An 18,704-nucleotide genomic window follows, 5' to 3' on the forward strand; every position below is an offset into this window, starting at 1 on the left:
GCACACCAGTTTAATTCCTGAAGAAGGGCTTATGCCCGAAACGTCGATTCTCCTGCTGCTCGGATGCTGGCTGGCCTGCTGCGCTTTTCCAGCACCACACTTTTCAACTCTGATCTCCAGTATCTGCAGTCCTCACTTTTTCCCTTGCTGAGATATGTGGATCATTGATAGTCACAGGTGAGATGCCGGAAGACTGGAGGTTGACTCACGTGATGCCACTGTTTAAGAAAGGTGGTAAGGAAAAGCCAGACAACTATAGACTGTGAGACTGACATTGGTGGTGGACAGGTTATTGGAGGGAATCCTGAGGGACAGGATTTACATGAATTTGGAAAGACAAAGACTGATTAGGGATAGTCAACATGACTTTGTGCATGGGAAACCATGTCTCACTAACTTGATTGTGTTTTTTGAAGAAACAATGAAGAGGATTGATGAGGGCAGAGCAGTGGATGTCATCCAAATGGACTTCATAAGGCATTTGACAAGGTTCCTCGTGGTCAACTAGGTATCAAGGGTAGATCACATTGAATGCAGGGAGAACTGACTATTTGGATACAAAACTGGCTCGAAGGTAGAAGACAGAGGGTGGTGGTGGAGGGTTGCTTTTCAGACTGGAGTCTGTGACCAGTGGTGTGCCATACATATCAGTGCTGGGCCCATTGCTTTTTGTCATTTATATAAACGATTTGGATATGAACATAGGAAGTCTGGTAATTAGGTTTGCAGATGACACCAAAATTGAAGGTGTCGTGGACAACGAAGAAGCTTACCTCAGAGTACAATGGGATCTTGATCAGATGGGCAGATGACCCTAGGAGAGGCAGATGGAGTTTATTTTAGATTAAGGTGAGGTGCTGCATTTTGGAAAGGTGATTCATGGCAGGACTTTTAACTTCATGGTAAGGTCCTCGGGAACAAAGAGACCTCAGAATGGATGTTCATAGCTCCATGAAAGTGGAGTCATGGGTAGATAGGGTAGTGAAGAAGGCTTTTGCTTGCCTTTATTGGACAGTACATATGAGTATGGGAGTTGGGAGGTTATATGAGGCTGAACAAAGACACTGGTTAGACCACTTTTGGAATACTGCATGCAATTCTGATCTCCCTGCTAGAGGAAGGATGTTATGAACTTGAAAGGGTTCAGAAAAGATTGACAAGGATGTTGCCAGGGTTGGAGGGTTTGAACTATAGGAAGAGGTTAAATTGGCAGGGACTATTTTCCCTGGAGCATCAGAGACTGAGGGGTGGCCTTACAGAGGTTTGCAGAGTCATGAGGGGTATGGATAAGCTGAATAGACAAGGTATTTTCCATTGTCTGGGGGAGTCCAAGACTAGAGGTCACAGGTTTAAAATGACAGGGGAAAGGTTTAAAAAAGACCTAAGGGGCAACCTTTTCACGCAGACGATGGTGTGTGTATAACATGAACTGCCAGAAGAAGCGGTGGAAGCTGGTACAATTACGACATTCAAAAGGCATCTGGATAAGTATAGGAATAAGAAGGGTTGAGGGGGGTATGGGTCATATGTTGGCAAATAGGACTAGATTAGGTTAGGATATCTGGTCAGCCTGGACAATTTGAACTGAAGGGTCTGTTTCCATGCTGCACGGCTGCATGACTCTATGGTTGTATACTACCATTGAAGGTTATGGCATAGCCTGGGACATTGCATGTTATGGATGATTTCCTAAGTACAAATATGTCAGCTGTTGCTTGACCAGTCTCTGAGACATCGCTCTCAATTTTGGACCTTGCCTATAGAAATTAGAAAGGAAGACATTGCAAGGTCAACAGGGCTGACTTTGCCATTATCGTTTTCAATGCTGATATCAATGCCAGGTGTTCCATCCAGTTTCATTTTTGAGATGTTGTTTTCATGGTTTGAAACAACTGAGTGAGGGCCTCTCAGAGGGCAGTTAAAAACCAATCACATTGATGTGGGTCTGATTACAACAGTTAGGGACAGTATACTTCCTTCTCAGAAGAAAATTAATGAACCAGATTGGTTTATAACAGCAGTTATCAACAGACATTTTATTCAACATATTTTAGAAGTCAACTGTCACACCAGCCACATGGAGATTTAAAGCTATGCCCCCAGAACATTACTTGGTCTTTGGATGACTTGTTCAACAGCAATATCGCTATATGATCACTTGCCCATCATGGGTCTAGGAAGCTCTTTGAAATCTTCTATCTTATGAATAAAGCAAAACAAGCCACACAATACTATGCTGTCCTTACATTCACCTGAAACTCTGCTGTTTGTGTCTTCAAACACTAAAATTGTGTTTACCATCACCTCTTACTTGCTGACTCATACTGGTCCCAAGTCCACAATAACTCAATATTAATACTTCATTTTTATTTTGAAGCGTCTCTGTCACCTCAACTCTTCCAGTCCTACAATGTTTAACCATCTTTGCTCTCCATCTATTCAAAAGTCTTGTGCACCCCGAGTTTTAATCACTCCACTACTGGGTCCCAATGTTCACCTGCCTTGGCCTAAAGATCAGGACCTCCCTGTCTGACATTCTGTTCATCTCTGTCTCTCCCATTCTTTAAGAAACACGATAAAATCTAAGATTGATTAAAGTTTTGGTCCTTTTTTGTCTATCAGTGGTTCAATTCCCAAACTTATTTTGTTGATAATGCTGTTCTCAAGCACCTGGAACTTTTTGGTGCATTAAGGGAGGATTATATTTGCAAGTGGGTATTTTCACTCTTCTGTACCCCAGGATTAGATTTCCTACAGGCCCTTCGGAAGAGTAACCCACCCAGATCCATTTCTCTCTGACTAATGCACCTAACATTATGGGCAATTTAGCATGGCCAATTCACCTGACCTGCATATCCTTGATCTGTGGGAGGAAACCCACGCAGACATGGGGAGAATGTGCAAACTCCACACAGAGAGTCGCCCAAGGCTGGAATCGAGCCTGGGTCCCTGGTGCTGTGAGGCACAAGTGCTCATGACTGAGCCACCATTTAGCCCTAATTAGTATAATAATTAGTTTAGTCATACTGTAGTCTTAAAAATTATCAGGTTAATTAACAGAAACTTGATGATGCATGCTGCTAACAGTATGCAATAAAAAAAACTCAGCAACTTTGGCAAGAAAGAGACCTGATGCAATCGTCATAGTAAGGTAATAGTGATGTCAATCAAATAAAGCATTTCACCCCTCTCTGTCGCAGTGCCAACATTGCTTGTTAAACTAAATTGATTGGTAATTCTTGGAGTTCACCAAAGCATTCGTAATGAAGCCAGCTGGGATGAATAGATGCTTGCCTCTGTTAATTCTGTTGCCAGATGGCCTTATTATAAATGCTTAACAGTATTGACACAGCTGCAAAAGGAACTGTATCTACCACCACTTTCTGATACCAATGTAGATGTATCCATGCTTGCAATGTCACCCATCTGGATTACATCATGCAAGATGTGTCCTCCTGTGCTCCAGTACATATTGCAAGGTCTGAGCACCAAATGCCAGTTGGAGAGTACCAACATGGATTCTCATGGGCTGTATTATATTGTGCATGCTTAGACCTTCATTCTTCAGCAGGTGTGACATCCTCTAATACTGCAAATGGCAGAGCATTTGTATTTATTTGAAGGTATGCATTTCTTCTATCTGCAGCAAAATTGTAAACCTGCAACATAAAAATGGGGCTACCATTTCCAGTTAGGTTATTTCACAAAGGAAATGTTTCCACAAAGAATTCACTTAAGACCTGTTTCGTTGTCACCACCGCCACTAGAGCATTCAAAGATGATGGTTTGCTTTTGTGATAATGCCAGATTAACTCTCACTCTAAAATTTAAAAGTTCCAGGTGTGCAGGGGAGCTTTTTATATTCTCTCTGCATTGATATAAACTGACTGTTTATATCAATAACCCAGTAGTAAAAGCAGTGACATCGATATGTATCAGATTCGACAAAGGCAAGGGCAGTATTTCCATCCCGACTGAAACCTGAAACCATGAAAAGACATCAGTTCCATGGGTCAGAGTTTGCAGTAATTTAAGAAGTTCACAGAATGAGTCAGAACATATTTTAACATTGTTCTCGTTGAAGTAACTATTGAGGGATGCATTTTTAAAAAAAATTAGTCTGTTTTTTTAACAAGAGCTCAGTGGGGAAAATGAAGCTTGAGGCTGCCTTTATCAAAAAGGTTCGAGATGCTTCCCTTACTGAGGTGCAATGGAATAACATCTCAGTCTTTTGTCAGCTATTCACAGCAAAACTGAACTTCATCTCTTCAATATCACAACTGCTGAATCAATCCAAGAAGAAATCTGGCTAATTTGCAGTTCAAAGCTTCACCAAAATGTTGCCTGTCTTTACTAACATTTCATTCTTTATGATGTTTGCTCTTGGAAATGAATTTCACTTACAGTATGAAAAAGTGAAATTGGCACCAAATGTAAACCCTTAAAAAAATTGTGACTGCAGAAAATAAGCTAAGATAATTTTACCTGGATTCATACTTTTTAACAATGATAACAAGTAGGTTCCATTTAGGCTACCTTTCAGTGCTCCAGCAAGCATTAACTTTCAATTGTAACTTAAATGAACCATGTTTTTAACATGTACCAAAATTGGGCAGGGTTTGGTTGCTGCTTTTTGCTATCTATCACTTGAGATATAAAACAGATGTTCAACCCCATTCTTGCCTACTGTGTTGCACCATGCATTGAAATGTTTGGTTTTGTTCTCATTAAAGGTTTGATCAGCTCATCTGCTTCACATCTTCCTCACTTTATTTAGCTAATTACACTGTCTTCAAGTTCAAAATATGGAAATCCTTGCTTCCACTGGTATGGACCTGACCTCTAGACCTTCTTTGGGAGAAAGTGAGCAGTCAATGGTTGTGTCCTGTTATGACATAGAGACAGACAAATCAAATCCACCTCTCTATCCTGATATTCACAACGTAGTAAAATTAAAATACTTAATGACCTTCAAATATGACCCCAATCATTCCTAATAAGACTTTCTGAGTAGCCAGTACCAGACTTTGTGAATAACCAATACTGGACACCAAGTTTATAACATTAAAAAAATTAACAATTTATCAATAATACAGTAGCTTTAGCAGACCAGTTAAACTATAAGTTAATCTAAGTAATGGCTATGATTAAACCCAAATTGTAACCCCCACCTTTACAAAAAAGACAGACACAGTTAACAAATAAATCAAAAGGGAAAAGTAAATAAGATTTGACTGCCCTGTTCACTTAAGCAGACTCTACAATTTGTAACATTCCCGGATTATGTTTTGCTTGGTTTCTGACAACTTCAATGCATGCATATATCTTCCAGTTGGCTTCAAGGAATATTTGTTTAATTCTTAAAACTGAGATACTAGTCTCTGAACTTATAATACGTTGATAATGAGAGGACAACCAGGCAATAATCAAACTCCTGTGTAATGTTTACAGGTATAAGCCTTCTGATTTTACACTCTGATCAAAACCAGTTCAAATTCTTTGGCAAACTGGTTGACTCCCCTTGAGGTTCCAGTTAACATTCAACATTTGCGATCTTTTTGAGCATAAAGGCTCTCAGGAACAGAAGCACCTTTCAAGCACGTTTTAATAAGAAACAACATGGAGTCAGAGAGATGTATTCTTCTATGTTCTATGTTCTATGTTCTATCTTTCCTAGGAGGGAGACCAGAATTATACACAATATTTATAATTTACTTTCAGATCCAAGCCTCATGAATAAGTAAGAATTTGTTTGTTCTCCTTTCTTTAAATAGATAAGTTGCTACTCACAGCCCAAAGGTCACCTTCAGATCTCAGCCCACAATTCATAGCTCCAAATTAAAACTGATTTCAAAAAAGGTAACATAATAAAAAATAAGCATGGGTACTAATAATTCACATTGTTACAAATAACAGGTAGAAAAGAAGATGTGATCCTGTTGTCAGAATTTCGGGATCTTGGTACAGAGTTAATAAGCTGGACCTCAAAAGTAGTAGTCTCTGGATTGTTCCATGTGTCACATGTTATTAAGCATGTGAACACAAAGAAGGAATGGAGGTTGAGCTACCTAGACTACACCTCCTCCCGGCACCTTCCCCTGCAACCGCAAGAAATGCAAAACTTGCGCCCACACCTCCCCCCTTACTTCCCTCCAAGGCCCCAAGGGATCCTTCCATATCCGCCACAAATTCACGTAGTCTCTGGATTGTTACATGTGTCACATGTTATTAAGCACAGAGTGATGGATAAGACAAAGAATAATATGTGTTTATGAAAATGGTGCAGGTCTTTAGATTCCTGAGACACTGGGATTTTCTCCAGAGAAAATTATACTTATACAAACAAGATGAGTTGCATCTGGACAGAGTGAAGAGTGACGACGTTGTAAGGTGTTTTGTGAGTTGTATGAGGGAGTTTTTACACTAAATCAGGAGGATGTGTAAACCAGAAGAGTATATCAGTAATATTATACTATTCAGGGTTCACAAAATAGAGATTGACAGCACTAGAATAGAGAGTAGAAAGTTAATAGATAGAATTACATATTAGATCACTGTATTTATATCAACTCATAGCATATAACCAATAAGATGGGTGAGTTGCAGATGCAGGTTGCCATATAGAATGAGGAGATGGCTGCACCAAGAGACGTGGCTCAATGAAGGACAAGACAGAGCGTCAAATGTTCCTGGGCATGAGATATTCATAAAATAAAGGAAAGGAGGAAAAAGATGAGTGGTAGTATTGAGGTGAACATTGTAGTACTGCAGAAAGAAGATATCCCAGTGGGTTCAAGGAAAGAGTTGAATTGGTTAGAACCAAGGAACAAAACAGTAACACTTACACTGCTTGGTGTAGTCCATAGACTGCCATCTAGTGGGAATGCTTTGGCGAAGAAATCTACAGGGAAATTATGGAGAGCTGCAAACATTATAAAGTAGTTACGCTTGGCGGTATTATTATCCTGTGGACCGAGTTAGTGGTAGAATAAAGAACAGTTTAGGGCTTGGATTCTTCGACTGTGAGGAAGAGAATTTTCTACAACAAGTGTCCACTTCAACAAGAAAGGAGGTGCTGTTACACCTGGTTCTTGGAAATGAAATGAGTCAAGTACTGCAAGTGTCAGTGGGGGAGTATTAAAGGGCAGTGAATATTGTGTCATAAGGATCCAAAAAAGGTAGGTAAAAGAAATAAAGGACTTTCCAAAGTAAGAACAATTATCTAAGAGAGAGCTAACTTCAGTGTGACAGGAGTGGAGCTGAGCTGGATAGACTAGAACCAAAACTTAAAGATAGAAACGGTAGCAGAGTGGTGTATTATTTTCAAAGAACACATGATTTGTGCAGAGTTGAGGTGCATTCCTTCAAAAGGGGATGGTAGGGATGGTAGGAAAACCCAGAGTTTTCCAGGTTAAAAATAAGTTAGAGATTAAAATAAATAAGCACAATTGTGCTTATGACAGGAGTCAAGTAGAAAATATAATTGAGAACCAAGCTGAATGCAGAAGTTTCAGAAGGGAGGTGCAAATGCATTTAAGAGTAGCAAAAATGGCTTAGGAATGAAAGTTTAGCAGCTCAAATAAAGGGGAATCACAAAGTATTCAATTGTGAATAAGTAAGAATTTGTTTGTTCTCCTTTCTTAAAATAGACAAGTTGCTACTCACAGCCCAAAGGTCACCTTCAGATCTCAGCCCACAATTCATAGCTCCAAATTAAAACTGATTTCAAAAAAGGTAACATAATAAAAAATAAGCATGGGTACTAATAATTCACATTGTTACAAATAACAGGTAGAAAAGAAGATGTGATCCTGTTGTCAGAATTTCGGGATCTTGGTACAGAGTTAATAAGCTGGACCTCAAAAGTAGTAGTCTCTGGATTGTTCCATGTGTCACATGTTATTAAGCATGTGAACACAAAGAAGGAATGGAGGTTGAGCTACCTAGACTACACCTCCTCCCGGCACCTTCCCCTGCAACCGCAAGAAATGCAAAACTTGCGCCCACACCTCCCCCCTTACTTCCCTCCAAGGCCCCAAGGGATCCTTCCATATCCGCCACAAATTCACCTGCACCTCCACACACATCATCTATTGCATCCGCTGCACCCGATGTGGCCTCCTCTATATTGGGGAGACAGGCCACCTACTTGTGGAACGTTTCAGAGAACACCTCTGGGACACCCAGGCCAACCAACCCAACCACCCCGTGGCCCAACACTTCAACTCCCCCTCCCACTCCACCAAGGACAAGCAGGTCCTTGGACTCCTCCATCGCCAGACCATAGCAAAACGCCGGTTGGAGGAAGAGTGCCTCATCTTCCGCCTAGGAACCCTCCAACCACAAGGGATGAACTCAGATTTCTCCAGCTTCCTCATTCCCCCTCCCCCCACGCTGCGCTTTTCCAGCAACACATTTTCAGCTCTGATCTCCAGCATCTGCAGTCCTCACTTTCTTCCCAAAAGGAGCAATAGGGCTGATTAGCATACAAAAAGCTGGTTTACACATGCACGCAAGATGTTCAGCTGACCTGTTACTGAATACTTTACATCTATCTGACTTTATGAGGAAAGAAGATGCTGTCCAAGCCATACAATATCCTCGGCTTTATTAGCAGGGACATAGAGTACAGAATAAGGAGGTTGTGTTGAATTTGTTAAGACACAAGTCAATTCTCAACTGGAGTATTGTGTACAGTTCTGGCTGCCATACTTTAGGAAGGATGTGAATGCATTGAAGAGAGTGCGGAAGAGGTTTATGAGAACAGTTTCTGGGACAATAAACTTGAGTTTTGAAGAATGGTTGAAGAGGTTTGCACTACTTCCCTTGGAGTGGAGAAGAATAAGAGAAAATTTGATAAAAGTATACAGATCATGAGTGGTCTCCACTGAATAGATAGGAAGAAACAGTTCTCTCCAAAAAAAGATTGAGAATGAGATATAATGTAATTTGCAAAAGAAGCGCATGTGATACAAGAAGAACAAATGTTTTTACAAAGTGGGTTGTTAGCGTCTGAAAAACCCTGCCTGGAAGTGTTGCAGGAAGTGGTTTCAATTGAGGCACAAAGGTGTTCGATGATTATTTAATCAGAAAAAAAGCCATGATTCTGAGGAAAAGGCAAGATAATGGCATTGACTCCTAATGCTCATTCAGAGAGCTGATGCATTGTAGTAATTCATGATTACTTGTTCTTTCTGGTGTGTACTCAGTCGAAAGCTTACTGCCTACTTATTTTGGTTATGCTGCTAGAAATTATGTGCTTGCACTTGTTGTTTAGCAGAAAAACGTACCTGCCTACATTGAGATAGCAAACTTCATTGCAATGAAGACACTCCAAATCATTGCAACTGTGAGTGGCAGAGGATTTCTTTTTTTTGTCAATTGAACAGCAGCCACAGCTTAATATGTTACAGAGGGATAAACTCAGCTCCCTGTTACATGCCGGTAAGTATAACTGAAAATTGTTTCAAGTTCGACTTGTCTTTTTGTATTTCTTAGGTCTAGGAGAGCTTGTCAGTTCCATAATGTGGTCTGAGTTTCTTAGAGGCTCAGCTTTTTCTGTGCTTATTCATATTTAGTCTACCAGTTTAACTGAAAGGTGTCTCAGCCATGTCCCATTGTGATGTGAATCAGAGGTCTGTGAATCTTGAATGGGCACTTCTTCAATTTCTCTGACCAAATAAGAAGCATTAATATGCTTTATATCCTGTTTACATAAATTGACAATAATATTTAAAATTAAATTCATTGTCTTAATCTGCACATATTCCTCTTGCATTGTGTTATCACAAACTGGACACTTTCTTATGCATACCATAATGTTGTAATTTAATTTTTAATAATAGTGTACTAGCAGTGATAATAGATCTGCCCATTATCACAACTTTTGATTTTAATCACAAATGGAAACAAGAATTGGGAGAAGTGCGCAAACAACAGCGTATCTGAAATAATTGCATTTGTACTATTTTCAAAAACCTAAATAATCACCAGTGATTCCGATGCAATATTCCTGCATTTTATTTCACAATCTCAAGAAAGAATCATTTCCCAGCTTTCCCTTTATGCTCCTGTCTGCATTTGCTAGACCTAACCACCTCAGATTTTTGTTGCAAATCTTTGACTGCCAATGTCTCCTCTCATCTTTTATCTTGCAGTGTTCACAGCCAGAAAGGTTCTGACATAATTGCCACGGAAAGCTAATGAATTTCTTGTTATTTACAGTCTATGTAGAAATATCATCAAAGTTATCTCATTCTTATCTTAGCTGTCATGCATTGAAATTTAACATTCAAAGGTGACTTTTTTTAAAACTCCAAAACCTTTCTTTGAGAAACAATGATCAACAGATTCCAAAACATGATAGGAGTTTAAAATTGACATTGCAGTGTTGTAGCCTTATCTCCCTTCAATGTTATTCCCTAGTGTGATCACAGGATGAATGAATTTGCCCATTTATTTAGTAGACAGTATTTGCGGGTGTGAGGACAGTATCAAGAAAATAGAGCAGGAGGTAAGGCAGGTTATTGATTAATTATTCCTCATCTTGCCACATTTTCACTTCAATATCTTCAACAATAAAATAACAAAAATTAAAGAGTGAGTAAAGAGAAATACTCTTTTTGTTTTCATCTTTCCAAACAAAATTGGTAATGTCATACAGTAATGCAACAGTGCAAAATTTGCAATACCAAAATTACCAGTGTGAACGCACAGATGCAGATACAAATTGAAACACAACAAGGGTCTCCTTCCCCTGTTTTCTTCAGGGGATTTCCTGTAATAAGAATTAGGTAGGTCAATGCTGAAGAAAGAAAGCAGATTTTTCTGATCATCATGTAATGCCCTTTGTCATAAATCTGTGTTAGGGCAAATAGCTAAAGGTGACACCAAACATCTGATCTCAACAGATTGTGCAGATGATATCTGTCAGCATGTCAGAGAGAAACATTATCAAGGAAAAGACAATTTTTTTTGCAGCTAATAAGATTTTTATGACACATTTGCTAAATGCAGTCAGATGCAAAGAATACCTTCCTCATGCTGTGGTTGAGTTTACGAAGAATTACATTTGGAAAATAAAACCATTCATCCAATGCAGCACCACTGATACATGCAAGTCTAGTCATTGTGGAGCAGCAATTAATTAAACAAGTACAATACTCCCTCAAGATGTTAAATTAGAAAGGGATAAATCAGTGGATGTTGCAGAGAAGATTGGAGAACTGATGAGACAAAAAGCAGTGGGGAGGTGTGAAACAGTCAGAGCGAGAATAAAGGGTCAGAATCTCACACCATGTGTGGCTTTGCTTTGTAGCACATTAATCCTTTGTTGTAGGGGTGACCCCAGAGCTATTTATGGGTTCATTGACACTTGTTGCTGGGTTGGGAGGGGGCGAGGGAGTGTTAGGAGAATGAACCCACGATCGACTTTGTTGATTTGCTTTTCTGGGAAGAAGGCAGAGAATTTACCAAGTGCTAGTTTGATGGATACGGTTGCAATTCTCTTGGGAGGAGACAAATATTTTCTTTGGAATTTGTAATCGAACTCTGTCATTTAACTCTGTCATTGATTTGAGGGTGTTGTTGCTTGGAAGCAATGGATTTGCATAATTTGGTAAACAATGACTATATTGTCTAACTGGGGAAAAAATACAAAACTAAATAGAGAAAAAAACAAATATTTATTAAAATATAGAAAAGAAGTCACAAGGATGTGAACATGGGAGGCATGGTTAGTAAATTTCCAGATGGCACTAAAATTGGAGATATAATGGATAGCGAAGAAGATTACCTCAGAGTACTACAAGACCTTGACCAGATGGGCCAATGGGCTGTGGTGTGGCATATGGAATTTAATTTAGATAAATGTGAGGTGCTGAATTTGGAAAAACAAATCAGGCCAGACTGATACGCTTAATTTTAAGGTCCTGAGGAACATTGCTGAATAAAGAGACCACCGAGTGCAGGTTCATAGCTATTTGAAAGTGGAGTCACAGGTAGACAGGATAGTGAAGATGTTTTGTATGTTTGTCTTTATTGGTCAGAGTATTGCGTACAGGAGTTGGGAGGTCATGTTGCAACTGTACAGAACATTGGTTAGGCCACTTTTGGAATATTTGGTCTCCTTGCTATTGGAAGGATGGAATGAAACTTGAAAGGTTTCAGAAAGGATTTATGAGTTTGTTGACAGGGTTGGAGGGTTTGAGCTTTGGTGAGAGACTGAATAAACTGGGGTTATTTTCTCTGGAACATTGGAGGCTGACAGGTGACACTACAGAGATTTATAAAATCATGAGGGGCATGGATAGGTTAAGTAGGCAATGTCTTTTCCCTGAGGTGTGGTAGTCCAAAACTAGAGGGCACAGGTTTAAGGTGAAAGGGGAAAGATTTAAAAGGGACCTAAGGGGCAACTTTTTAACACAGAGGGTAGTGTGTGTGTGGATTGAGCTGCCAGAGGAAGTGGTGGAGGCTGGTACAATTACAACATTTAAAAGGCATCTGGATAGGTGTGTGAGGAGGAAGGGTTTAGAGGGAAATGGGCCAAATGCTAGCAAACGGGACTAGATTCACATAGGATATCTGGTCAGCATGGATGAGTTAGACTGGAAGGTCTACTTCTATGCTGTACATCTCTATGACTCTATGACTTCAAGCATTCAAGGAAATAAAATTGATGAATACTGGTACACCATCCTTTATCTGAAATCTTTGAGGATTTCGGAATGAATGACATTTTCACAGTGAAATAAGAAAAATCTTACCAAACAGCAGACCCACGTGTGACTAGTACAAACAATGAGTCTCAATTGACGTCTGCCAGTGCTGGGTCACGCCACTACATCACATCTGAGTGATGTGGATCAAGTGGTTGTGGAGTTAAGTCACCTATTCACACACCAAGCCACCTTGTTATACAAGAAATACTTCACAAAAGAAACTTCGGATTTCAGAGCTTTTCGGAATTTGGAATTTCAGATAAAAGATCGTGTGCCTGTATTTACAATGGACTGAACACAGGCCAAAGATTTCCTCAGATTTCCTTTTCAAAATTACATTAATTTTGCCAATGGAACTTTGGGTCAGAATTTCCTGAAAAGGCTTGCCGCAGTGGACTCGAAAGTAAAGCATGTCATTAAAAGCTATCATAATTACGTAGGTCTGTGGAAATTGAGAACATATAGTATCTTTGCTCTTGAAGCCCTTCTTTATCTTATTGATGTTATGAAAATTATCATTTATAGCCATCGATGTATCAATAATGCATATTAAGGTCAGTGAATGGAACATTTATAAAGACACAGTGACTTCCTGACATTGCAAAAATGGTAGTAGAAGTTATATTGAGGAATTCCCACAGTGGGATGTGGGAATGATAGTAGGTTTAAATTTGTACATCTGAGGGAAATTCATTGAAATTCTCAAGAGAACAGCCATTAGGAGCTCAATGGAATTATCAAAGGGACCTCTCAAGAGGGCTTCAAAGGGACAGGAAAATGTAAACTTGTCAAGGCATTTAAAAATGGTGTCTTCAGTATTTCCGTAAGTGTTTGTTATTTCACCCTGTCTGTTAACATAAGCCTGAGGGTTTACATTACAAAGTTGCTTTGGAACTGATTTCATAACATTTAATTATTATTCTTTGATTAACAATTCCAACTGGCTCTAAAATCTTTGAATTATGTTTATTAATTCCAGTTATTATTTTTCTAAGGTTATTAAATAAGCTTTTATCAATGGAATTTTTAAAATCAGAAATTCATCAATTGACACTCTTAATTTAATCTCAGCATTTGTCCTGAGGTCTGCCATGATGGATACTGAGGGAGTAGGGATGGTAGATATAAAGAGAAAGGAGCGTGTGACGGAATGGATCTGCATACTTTGGCAGTAACTTGACATAGGTCTATAGAAGGCCCTAAGGGTGGGTAGCGGGGTATAGCTTGGCATCAAGGGTTTGGAAGCTCATGTTGTTTGGAGGTTGGGGGGAATGTGACATATGTGGGCTGGCGGAGTTTCTATCTCTCTCTTAACTTAAAGTACTGTGCACAGAGGCAGTCCTTCCGCCCAGCCTATCTCACATCCAGCAGCCTCCTCACTATTTTTGGGTCATTTGTCTTGACATCCATGAATCCGTGCTCCCTCGCCGTGGATCAAACATCCAAACTCTAGGTTACTTTTGACTCAATTGTCCTGGGAATTATGGTCCTGACACTGGACTGAAAATCATGAGATAAAAGGTACAGTACTGGTAGGAAAAGTAGGGACAAAATCATGATCCAATTGATCCTAATAAGACTAACATCAATCTGAATCAATGTAATTACAGCAAATCTGCTATCTCTGATCATCTCCAGGTGAGTAGCATTTTGAAAATGAACTAAGTGATATTTCAGCAACATATATGTACATTTGTGCAAATAAAACTTACAAGGAATAATGTAAGTGAGCAGCATTTGACAACAAAATTATGGCACAACTCTGCTCTTGTAGCAGTGTTACACAGAAACTTTTGACAAATTTATTTTTTTCCATTAAAATCTCATACCTTTATTTTGATAAGCAGCTTATTGAAGCAGCAAGGCAATTGAACTATTACGTCATGATCATTTTTTTTTAAATCCTGGTCTGCAAACAATAAGGAGTTCAAAGTTCTGGTAGGTCATGGTTATCTGTTCTCATTCAACTTTGAAGCAATTATAACTGAGATTTCATATGTGTAGTTTTGCTTACTTGTGCAAGTGTTATTTCTTACAAAAATCTGATAATTACTTCTTTGTAAGTTTCCTCGATGACAAACCTGAACTTGCATTGGATGTGAAGGTACAAGCACTCAATTTCCAACCATCTGTTGATAAATAATGCCAGGTGGCAGTTCCTCAAAATAGATTCCCTCATGTATTTCAAAATGTAATCAGATGTTCTGTTGGTTCTATGTAAAGACGCTGAGCCACACAGATTTGAAAGTACCAAGTCTGAACCCTGGTTTATGTTAAGTAAAGTCACCTTAATCAGTATGGCAGTTTAAGAGTGTCTGACCTATAGTGGTCAGTTCCATCAGAAAGGAGCAGAGGAAAGGTATTTGAAAAGTTGAATAGAACACAATGAGCGCAAATGTATTGTGTTACCATTATACTGATGAAAATAGTATTATATGAAAGTTTGGCTTTATTGCTTTTGCAATTACAATTACATAACTATAATTATTTGAAATTACATGTTCAAATGTACTGTCTAAGACAAGTGGCTGAAACTTGTAAAAAATCTTCAAAAGCAACATAGCCAGGTTTCAAACAAAATTATTTTTCACAATGACCGTTTGTAGTTCAGTGTTTTGTTTTGTTTTCTTAAAGGCAGTGAACTTTGAAGCGTGTCTTCACAGGCATCTGCAGCCATCTGCGATCTCACCAGCATTGCCATTCTGCTCTGAGCCCTCTCAGTAAGTCCAATTAACTATTTGATCCAGATATGCCTGAATTCACTCTGATATAAATCAGTATAATTTCAAAATGTTATAAAGAGTTTAACATAGCGAGAGATTTAAATGGGCAGAGTGTGTGGAACAAAGTCAGGGTTAGCCTTAAATTCATTTGCATCACCATTACTGTTTAGTCGTATTCTACCGATCTATAAAGCTAGTCTGATTAAGGTTCCATTTCAAACTTTTCAAACACTGGAAGCATATCTCTGCCAGAGATTTCTCTTGCTTTGCTGAAGTCAAACAAGGAATTAGCAAGGATCTAACCTTGGCTGTTCTCTCTTCCTTATCAATGTAACCTACAGACTCTTGATCAACTTAACCCCATGCTTTCCCTCATCACAAAACAACTTCTGAGACGAGCTAAACAATGTGAAACTATGAATATGTCAAAATATTCTCTCAATGATTGTCTATAAGACAGGATGAATTGCTTTGTCTGCTTTAAACTACTATCAGCAAATTTTTGAGTCCATTATTCTAAACTATCCTCAGCACTCAGACTGAAGAACGCTGCAAAATATTGTCAGTGCTGAGATCAAACCCCAAATCATATCGGTCATTAAAAGTGATTCTATAGACCTCAGTATGATCACCTATCTCAACCCAAATTTTAGTCAGATATCACTGAAACCCTCACTCACATTTCAAAATTCAATTTCTCCAGTCTCTACTTACCAGTCTCTATCATATAGCCTCCACTATTCCAATGTGTTCAAACTTCAAAAGTCTAAATTCTGTCCTGAGCAATGTCTTACTTTTCATATTGTCACTCTTTATGATATATGCTACCCCACACACTTTGCACGCCCCTAAAACATTCTGCTCTTCTAATATTCTGTGCATCATCCTATTTCTTCACCGAGTATTGAAAACAAAACCTTCCACTATCTTTCCAAATCCTTTAATTCTCCATTTCCCTATTGACTTGTCAAAAAACAAGCTATGTGTATCATTACAGCCAATCTTTCTGTTCTTTGTTATTCTTTCCACCAAGAACGTGCATAATTTCCTTTTGAGAGTATCCATTTTATTTGTCTGTCCCACTGCTCCGACCCTATCACTACACGTAGACATCCCCTCCCAAAAAAACCTCCATTCATCAAAGTGGCTTGGTACATTGTCTATATTAGGGACAGCATACATATTCACATTTTCATCCATTCATATCTCTCATAGGATTGCATGACAAAGTCCCTTACCGCCTTGAACATGAAAATAAATGTACCCCCACCAATCCAATATTTTCACTCGTCTAAAACTGATGTATGGTATCAACGCATTTTGACATTTTTGCCCAAAGCCTTCAGATGACTTAGCAAAGTATATAGTGGAACTGGACTTGCAGGATTTCCTAATACTTGTAATCACAGGACATGTGGCTTTTCTTGTTTTATTAAAGTGAAATGAGGGGAAATTGCAGTTGCTCGGGAAATCATATAAATTAATGAGTATGGACAAAAGCATTAGATAAAGAGGCAGGATGTCAAAACAGTTGGTGTTTTAAATATGTCGCATTTGTTCCATCCTTTTTAATATAGCCTATCTGCTGTTTCTATGAAATTCCAAATTAATAATAATGTGTACAATGAATAGACAGTATTTGTTCATGAAGATTGTTCTTACACTAAGTTAACATGATGCCTCATAAAATTAGGTACCAAATAAAAGAATTGGCCACATTTGAGTTTGTCAAAGTTGAGTAATTAGGGAAGCAACAATGTTTTTGACCAGTCTTGGTATGATCCTCTGCATTGCTTCCTTTTGTTTTGATTGCCAGTGGCTCCTGTTCTGTCACATAAAATGTCACTCTAATTGTCAGCTCTCAAAGCCACTCGCACTGTGTCAGCTTGACTGGCAGCTTATGTCACGGTCTGTTGGCCTTACCTGACAGCTCATGTTACATTTCATAAAACATGTCTTCATTTATTGCATGTACATTTTTTTCTAGCCACCAAACTAAGCTGACCAAACTACCACCAGTAATGGAGAAAAACAATGACAAAGAGGATCAGTTATAATGGTTGACAGTTTTTCACATATATTAAGAAAAAATAGTGAATTGTCTTGACATTCTTACACCTCTTAGGTAGTGTTACAAATCTATATTCTAATTATAGGTCTCTAACTTATTTGAAAGAGTAAGCTTCTTTGGTAAAGCACATGCTGTGTACATTTATAAATTGTATCATGTATAAGTTGATCTAATTCTCTTTTGATTTAAAATTTTGACAACTGGAAAAGGCTTTTGATAGGCAATATCAATGTGATAGTTTGATAACATATCAGGATTAATTTAAAATACATATTGAGTTTAAAAAACAGTTGGACATTCATTTATTCTCACTTCTTCATGGATTAAATGGAGCATTTGTTTCACATTGTTAGTTGATTTTTATCTCTTTCCTCTCTTTCTGGTTTGTTGAGGACAATGGCTTCTTTCAGGTCTCAGTTCCGTGCTTGCCAGGTGCCCTCAGAAGCATTCTTCCTGTTTGGCTCTGGATAACACATTTGGGAGGCTGGTTAACCATAAATGACATTGCGCACGATCCTTGTCCTGTTCCCATGTGCATACCACTTGGGCAACTGGTAAAGAATTGAGAACAATGCCACAGCAAGGGGCATGGAGGTCAAATATAGCACCAGTGCTAAATCACATCAGTCAATAGAGTAGACAACCTTTACTGTCATGTGTAATTCTTTGTAGGAGAATCGTGAAAAGCTTTTTCGATGACTGCCTCTTATGGCTCCATCTTAGGTACAAATCTTGGATATAAAAGAGGAATAGAAAATAGTTGTATTACTTTACAGAGTTTAAAAAATAGGTTAGAAATAAGACATTATTAAAGGGTTGACATTACAGTGAGATATTTCCAATAAACTTTACAGTGTAGCAGCTCAGTGCAGGGCCTCTGCACCTTGTCTGACTGCTGGACCAGACCTCAGTCCAATAGCTGTTTCCACTTCGCTCCAAGCTCCATTCCACTCCATACCAGCTTTCAGCTGTCCAAGCTAAGTTCCAGGACAGCCTTCACCATACTGGCCTCCATCCGGGACTCACTGCCCACACTGCTCTCAAACTCAATGCCCTTACTTACTTGCTGCCCATGCAGTGTGCCAGTACTCTCTGCCCGTGCACTGCTCCAGGGCTCACTGCCCATGCACTGCTCCAGGACTCACTGCCCATGCACTGCTCCAGGACTCTCTGCCTGTGCGCTGCGCCAGG

The 18,704-nt window shown here is 39.0% G+C and overlaps 1 protein-coding gene across 4 annotated transcripts in view; it reads left to right on the forward strand.

The window, feature by feature from the left end:
- tenm1 (teneurin transmembrane protein 1) overlaps positions 1 to 18,704 on the forward strand; it is a 2,412,691-nt gene that overhangs the window by 1,194,855 nt on the left and 1,199,132 nt on the right. For all 4 annotated transcript variants that reach the window (XM_043704862.1, XM_043704861.1, XM_043704865.1 and 1 more), the window contains one exon: positions 15,354 to 15,439. The gene's annotated coding sequence lies outside the window, so the exon portion shown is untranslated. The remainder of the gene's footprint in view (positions 1 to 15,353; positions 15,440 to 18,704) is intronic.

Source organism: Chiloscyllium plagiosum, chromosome 15, assembly GCF_004010195.1.
Source record: "Chiloscyllium plagiosum isolate BGI_BamShark_2017 chromosome 15, ASM401019v2, whole genome shotgun sequence".
NCBI classification, from domain to species: domain Eukaryota; kingdom Metazoa; phylum Chordata; class Chondrichthyes; order Orectolobiformes; family Hemiscylliidae; genus Chiloscyllium; species Chiloscyllium plagiosum.